This window comes from Grus americana, chromosome 9 (assembly GCF_028858705.1).
Source record: "Grus americana isolate bGruAme1 chromosome 9, bGruAme1.mat, whole genome shotgun sequence".
Classification (NCBI taxonomy): Eukaryota; Metazoa; Chordata; class Aves; order Gruiformes; family Gruidae; genus Grus; species Grus americana.
The window spans coordinates 428,131-434,244 of record NC_072860.1 but is presented as its reverse complement, the minus strand read 5'-3'; positions in this window follow the sequence as shown (position 1 = coordinate 434,244).

Here is a 6,114-nt window from a genome sequence, read left to right as displayed (position 1 = left end):
AAGCGCACAAGCAGTTCTGGACACGTTTCCTCAGGACAGGAGTCGCACGTACTGAAGGCGTTCTCTATCTGGATACCAACTGTGGTGGTTTTTATTTCCTTTTCCTAACTACAAGGGTGCCTATGTGCAGAGGCTTGCAACAGTCCGGCTGCTCGCGGCAAGCGGAGGTCTGCCACCGGGCCGGAGCCAGGAGAGCCAGCTGCCACCGCAACGCCACTGCCAGCAGCTGTGTGGTGGGCACAGCTGGAGGGCCAGCAGCCGGGCAGGCGGTTGCGCTGGCTGAGCTGCAGCAGAGAAAAGCAGGAAGAAAAGCTCGAGGGGCATTATCAAAAGCAGACGCGAATCTGTTCTTGCATCTGCTTTGCTTTCTCGAGCATGGCGTTAGCTGGGAAAGCGGGGTGGCTGCCGTCCGAAGGGCACAAACCCCAGATTTAATTGAGGGTTTGAGTTTGTGTGGATAACTCCGCTCCACGGCTTCAATTTCATTCACAAACGTGTGCCCCATAAATGCTTGTATCCGCAGAAGCAGCGTTGCAAGCCAGGAGAGGCAGCCCAACCTCTGCTTCCTTCTGGTACACCTTTTTTTGCCGGTTTGTTTTGTTTTTCAAGAGTAGCGATGGTGCCTCCTTTATTTAACGGCTTTATTTTTAATGCTTTATAGGACACACATCACCAGGGAACCAGACCTCTTAATTACAAACATTTTAAAAGAAAATGGACCATCTCGCTGTGGGTGGGTCTACTCAGCATCACTGCTGCTGCCTGAGAGGCGAAGACAGACAACTGCCTGCCTTCCTGCCTGCGGGCTTTAGGGCTGGCTCAGGGAGACTGGAGCTGCACGGATGAGGGCAATGTTTAGGTTCCCAGGCTGCTTTTTATGTCAAATAACATACTTTCAGCAGATTGAACTGTTACTAAAGGAGGAGAGGAAGGTGTCAGGGTTTTTTCCAAACGCTCTGTTTATGTTCTCCCAGGAGTGCCTGGAGAACAGGCACATTTTCAAATGTTTTTACTCTTTTGAGCTGTTTTTCTCAGTCTTCTGTGCACTCTTGACGCTTCCTTCCTTCCCCAGCGCAATGGTGGCAAGATGGCGGCGTGCATGAGAGGTCTGCAGGGACACAGCGCCGGGCTCTTCCCCAGCTCCTCTGGCTCTTTTGCTCCAGCAAAGTCCACGCTCAGGAGGTGTCAGCCAGGTAGAACGTGATTAACGACCCTTCCCATTGCGGGAGAGGCCGCTTGGTCTCATCCCACCCAAAACCCAATACCAATTTGGTTGGTTTAACAGCACAGGTGATTATACCCATAATATTTATACTTGCCTTTGAGTTCGAGGCACTCAGCAAACCCGGCGCGCGGCGCTGGGCGGGAGGAAGACAGAAAAACTGTTTTTTCAGCATCACCCAGAGGCTTAACGCCGTGGTGTCCCCGCAGCACATCCCACCTTCTCGTGAGCCTCGCACCTCCTCTGCACGGCAACACGTGGTGGAGTAAGCAGCTTCCTCAAAGCACCCGGGGGGGACGGTTTTCTGCAGAGGGCAGGGAAGGTAAATCGGCACAGAAGAGCCGACACACATTTATACCCAGGATTAATCTGAGAGGCTGTTTCGTGCCGTCATTGTACGAGATTGCTGCACCGGTGTCTTGTGTGATGCTCCCCTACATTTTAATGCTCGTGTGCTGCGGCGTTGCTGAACCCTGACTCCTCCACGCAGCTCTGGGCCTGCTCACTGCAGCTGCAGCTTCGTCTAGTCTTCATCACACAGCGTAACCGCAGGGTGAGGACACTTTCTCTGCTAGAAATTGTTCCCCGGTTGCTGTGAAACTCCTGGGGTTTTTTGGGTTTTTTTTGCCAGCTTTGGCCCATTTGTCTTTCGGTTGTCTCCCAGTACCACCAGCAAGTGACAGCATCTTCTCCTTCTCCTCTGAGCAGCTTTGCCACGTGCCTCGTTCGACCTCCGAGTCTGGGGCTCCCAGCCACCCAAGGGACGTGCAAAGCCGGACAGACCCATGCAGCCCAGCACTGGGAGCCTGGACTGGATATTCATAAGTTTTTCCCAGGTGTTTAAAGCCAGCGTTATGTTCTCTAAGTTAAACTTCAAGTCAGATAAGGTGGGAGAGAAAGAAAACAGCCGGCTCGTGCTTAGAGGCAGCTGTCCCCCGTTGGCATCTGCGTGGCAGCTTGGGTGTGCTGCCTGCCCGCAGCGTGGGACCCAGCTCGCCGGCACTGCCCGCAGCCCCTGCCCGTCCTGAAGCCGGCACCCTCAGCACTGAGCCCACGGGGAGGACTGTCCCTCTAGAAACGGAGTCAGCCTGGGAACGTGCATCCTGCACAGGCAGAGGCCGGCCGTGCTGTCCTGTGTGATCCCTCCAAGGGGTCGAGTCTTCTCCAGCTCAGCTGTAGGATGTCACATCATCCTGTTTGCTCCCTTAGCGCTCCTTCTTCCTTTGCTGTTTGGTTTTTGTCCACGGGATGGGAGCAGTTCAGCACTACGGGTCAGGGTGGGCCACGCAGAAACCACGGCACCGTGAAATAATTTCAGCATGGGAATTTAAGTTAAGTGCATTTTGTGTTCTTCTTAATGGGCCTTTTCCTGCATAGCTAGTTCATCACCAGTCACTGAAAAAGCCAGGAAATAGTGCAGAGAACAGCATTTGCACGCAGTCCTGCTCCTGCTGCCCCCGCAAGCCCTCACACGCCCACGCAGCCTCCGCTGCTCCGGTGCAGGCTGGCGCGCCGGCAGTGCTACGGCAACACGCTGCCTCACAGTCCTGCCGAGACACGAGCCGGGACCCAGCCGCAGCCGGGGGAGACCGGGGAACAGACTGCAAGCAGGGGAAGACTCCTCCCATTCTCCAGCCGACCACAGCTACCTCTCAAAATGTTTCCTCGAGACACCCTGCCCAGTATTGCAGTCCTTCAAAGCCCGAGGACATCGCTGTCCTTGGAGAAGTTGCTGATGTAAATTGGAGGCACTTTGCTAAATCTTTTAAGTGAAAGACAGCAGGATTAAATTCCACTTTTGATATAATCCTCAACTCCATCTCCAAGGAAAGTGTGCGTTGCCTCCAGCCCCGGGCTGGTGCCTCCGTGCTGAATCACTCTGATCCCAACGTAAATAAAGGTCTTTGAAAAAGGGCAAATGTTTTCTCAGCTGCTCTTCATCTCTTCAAAAGAGGGGCTGATTGAAATTTTTATGTCTGCAGACATAAATATATGCAGTCAACAAATTCTTCTTAGTAAGAAGCTATCTTCGCAAGATAACTGGGTTTTGGAAAGTACATTGTGAGTCCATGGACGCTCCTGGATCACACTGCTCTCCTTACAGCTTTCCCTTCTCCTTTCCTTCAGCGCTGTACACTTTATGAACTCCTAAACGGGCTGATTTCAGTAACTGCAAATTAATCTTAGCACGTTGTCAGTTCAGGCTCCCGGTGTCCCCAAGACTTTGTTTCTGCTAGGCCCTGGAGCTGTGTTTGACCCAGGAGGCAGCAAATACAAACAGCCCCTTGGTGTGACGGGTACAACGATACGAAGGGCCAAGCTGCCTCCTCCTCATCACTCAGGGAGCTGCCGTGCCCTTACCCGTCACCCGGGTGGTTCTGTCCTCCTGCTCCTCCAGCTCCAGTTCTGAAACAAGAGCTGAGATGGACAGGGCAACCTTTCTGCTAAGGGCAGACTGACAGCGCATGCTAAGCTCAAGGCTGAACGCTGTGAACCCCAGCCCAGCTCTCCTCCACTTTGGAAATTGCTAGAAAGCAGACTCGAGCATTCACTCCCACCAGTTGAACATTTTCCAGCCTAAGAGGGCAAGTTCACACCACCCTGAGTCCTTGGCAGCATGGAGACTCACAGCCCGTGTGGAGGGACGGCGACATCACACGTCAATCCCCCTCGATGGACGCCAGCGCCCTTCCCTCCCGCCCCGGCGCTGAACCTCGCCGGCCACAAGCATGACCTCAGGCTCAAGCCCACTCTTGCTCGCGCTCTTACCACGACGCCTTACCCTGGCGAGCTTGGCAGCTTGCAGAGCGCCTGGCCGGGTTTGAAGGCTGCCTTGAAAACATCCCCCAGTACAGAGCATCTCCTGAGCCCATCTCTTTGGAGGCCGGGCTGTCCCGTCCAGCAGCAATATTATCGTGACTTCTACCTCACCTTCCGTAGCCTTCACAGCACCAGACACAGAACTATTTCACAGCAGCTCACTGTAGCAGAAATTAACGTGCATAACACAGAGAGGTCCCATTCAGCAGCTTCCTCACTCCAACCAGTCGTCACCCCGACAGCAAACCTCAGGTCTGTGAATGCAATGTCAAAATAACACAGGGCATTCTACGAGCTGCTGCTTTTTTCTTTAAAAAAAAAAACAAACCAAAAACCAAAAAGAAACCTGCTTAAATGTAAGCAAAGCTGCTGTACAATTTTTCCAGTCTTCCCACTGATGTGCTGCAGGGTTTGGGAAGGGTGTCTCATAATTTAGATCTAGCTAGCTGCAGACTCCAGGAGGTTTATTGCTTGTAATAATATACAGCCTTGGCTTCACTTTGTGAATCCATTGCTCTCCCTCAGAGACAAAATGTTATATCGAACGTGTAAGTACTTTCAGTAGTGCTGTTCTCCTTCGCCAGTTAAGCCATAAAACCCAAGGGCACAGATATTCAAAGCATCTTTTCCCAACCTCCAGTGATCTACCATTAGCCACAAATTACAGGCTTACAGCACGCACCAGCCCGGCGAGTACCAACGGGAAACAGCGGCGCGTACCCAAACCCTTCCAGCGGGCAGGAGAGGCTCTGAACACAGCACAGCACTTTTGGGGTGGTTTGCTCCCTTTCAATGGCCAGCCATGCCTTCTCCTTTTCCACCCTGTATAAATGCATCCTATTGGCCCTAATAAAAGGGAAAATACTCCGGGCAACGGGGCCATCGCCGCGGGTACGCAGCTGGTCAGTACACCACCCAAGGGTTGTCTTCTCTGGGAGACAAAACAACCTGCTGGGTCAGACGGCCAGGGGGTCAGACGCCTTTCCCCAGGAGCTCGGGCAGCAAACCTACACTCGAAGCATTGAGAGGGAAAGCCCAACAGCACAGACAAGGGATTTTTGCTGGCAGAAGCTTGGCCAGGCTTAGGAAGGGCAGCCTGGTTGTCGCCTGGCTGAGGAACTGAGAGCAAAGTATGTTCTAGCAGCTTATCGGTGATTTAATTTTTCTTTTGAAGTGCCAAGGAGATCAAATTATAAGGCTTGTGGGTTGGTTTTTTAACTCCCCTTCTTAGATTACCAGAAAATCCAGGCTCAGTGCTGGTGGGAAACAAGAACAAACAGTCCCCGTCGCAGCTCCTGACTCGCGTCTCCAGGTTAGGGGCAAAACAGTGCCTCCCTGATGCTGAGAGGGCTTCGAGTTCAGCCTCCAGGTCGCTTCATGTTACCTGGACGGTATCACAGACCATCGGGAGAATGGACCTGCATCGCAGGGACCAGCTGTGGGAACTCCAGCTCCTGCCTAACAAAGTCAGGCGAGGTACTGCAAGGGAGGACCTTGTGCTGCGGGATGGAGCGAGCTGTTGCAGGGCCTGATCCTGCCAAGGGGACAGTCCTCTCGGTTCCCATCAGGGTAGTGACGACGAAGGAACTTGGCACTGCCCACAGGCCTCCAAAGTCCAAACCAGTTGCCCTCCGGTTGACTGAAGCCCAGCGCGAGCCATGTTCCGGCAAGGAATGGGGTGTTCTGCAGTCAGAAACCACACCTTATCTCGCTTCAGCACAGAGCTGAACAAACGCATGAGCGAAGGTCATGAGATAGGGCCAGAGGTGGAAGCTTTAAACAACAAGGGATTGATCTCTTCAGTGCTTTTTTCTGAGCTTTAGCTTCACAGTTCAGTATCTGGCATGAGTAGAGATGGACCATCAAGTCTTCCTGCAGTGATGGAGTTTCTTTTAGCTAAAGCTCTGAAATATGCTTGTAAGGAAGCTGAAAATTCCCTTCCCAACACTTTTTTTTTTTTTCCCCTCCTGTGAGGGAGGAAGCTGCTTTTTTTTTTTTTTTTTTTTTTTTTTTCATCTGACCTTGCCTGGACATGGACTGCATGTCGTGTGATTGACCCGGGAGCACTCTAT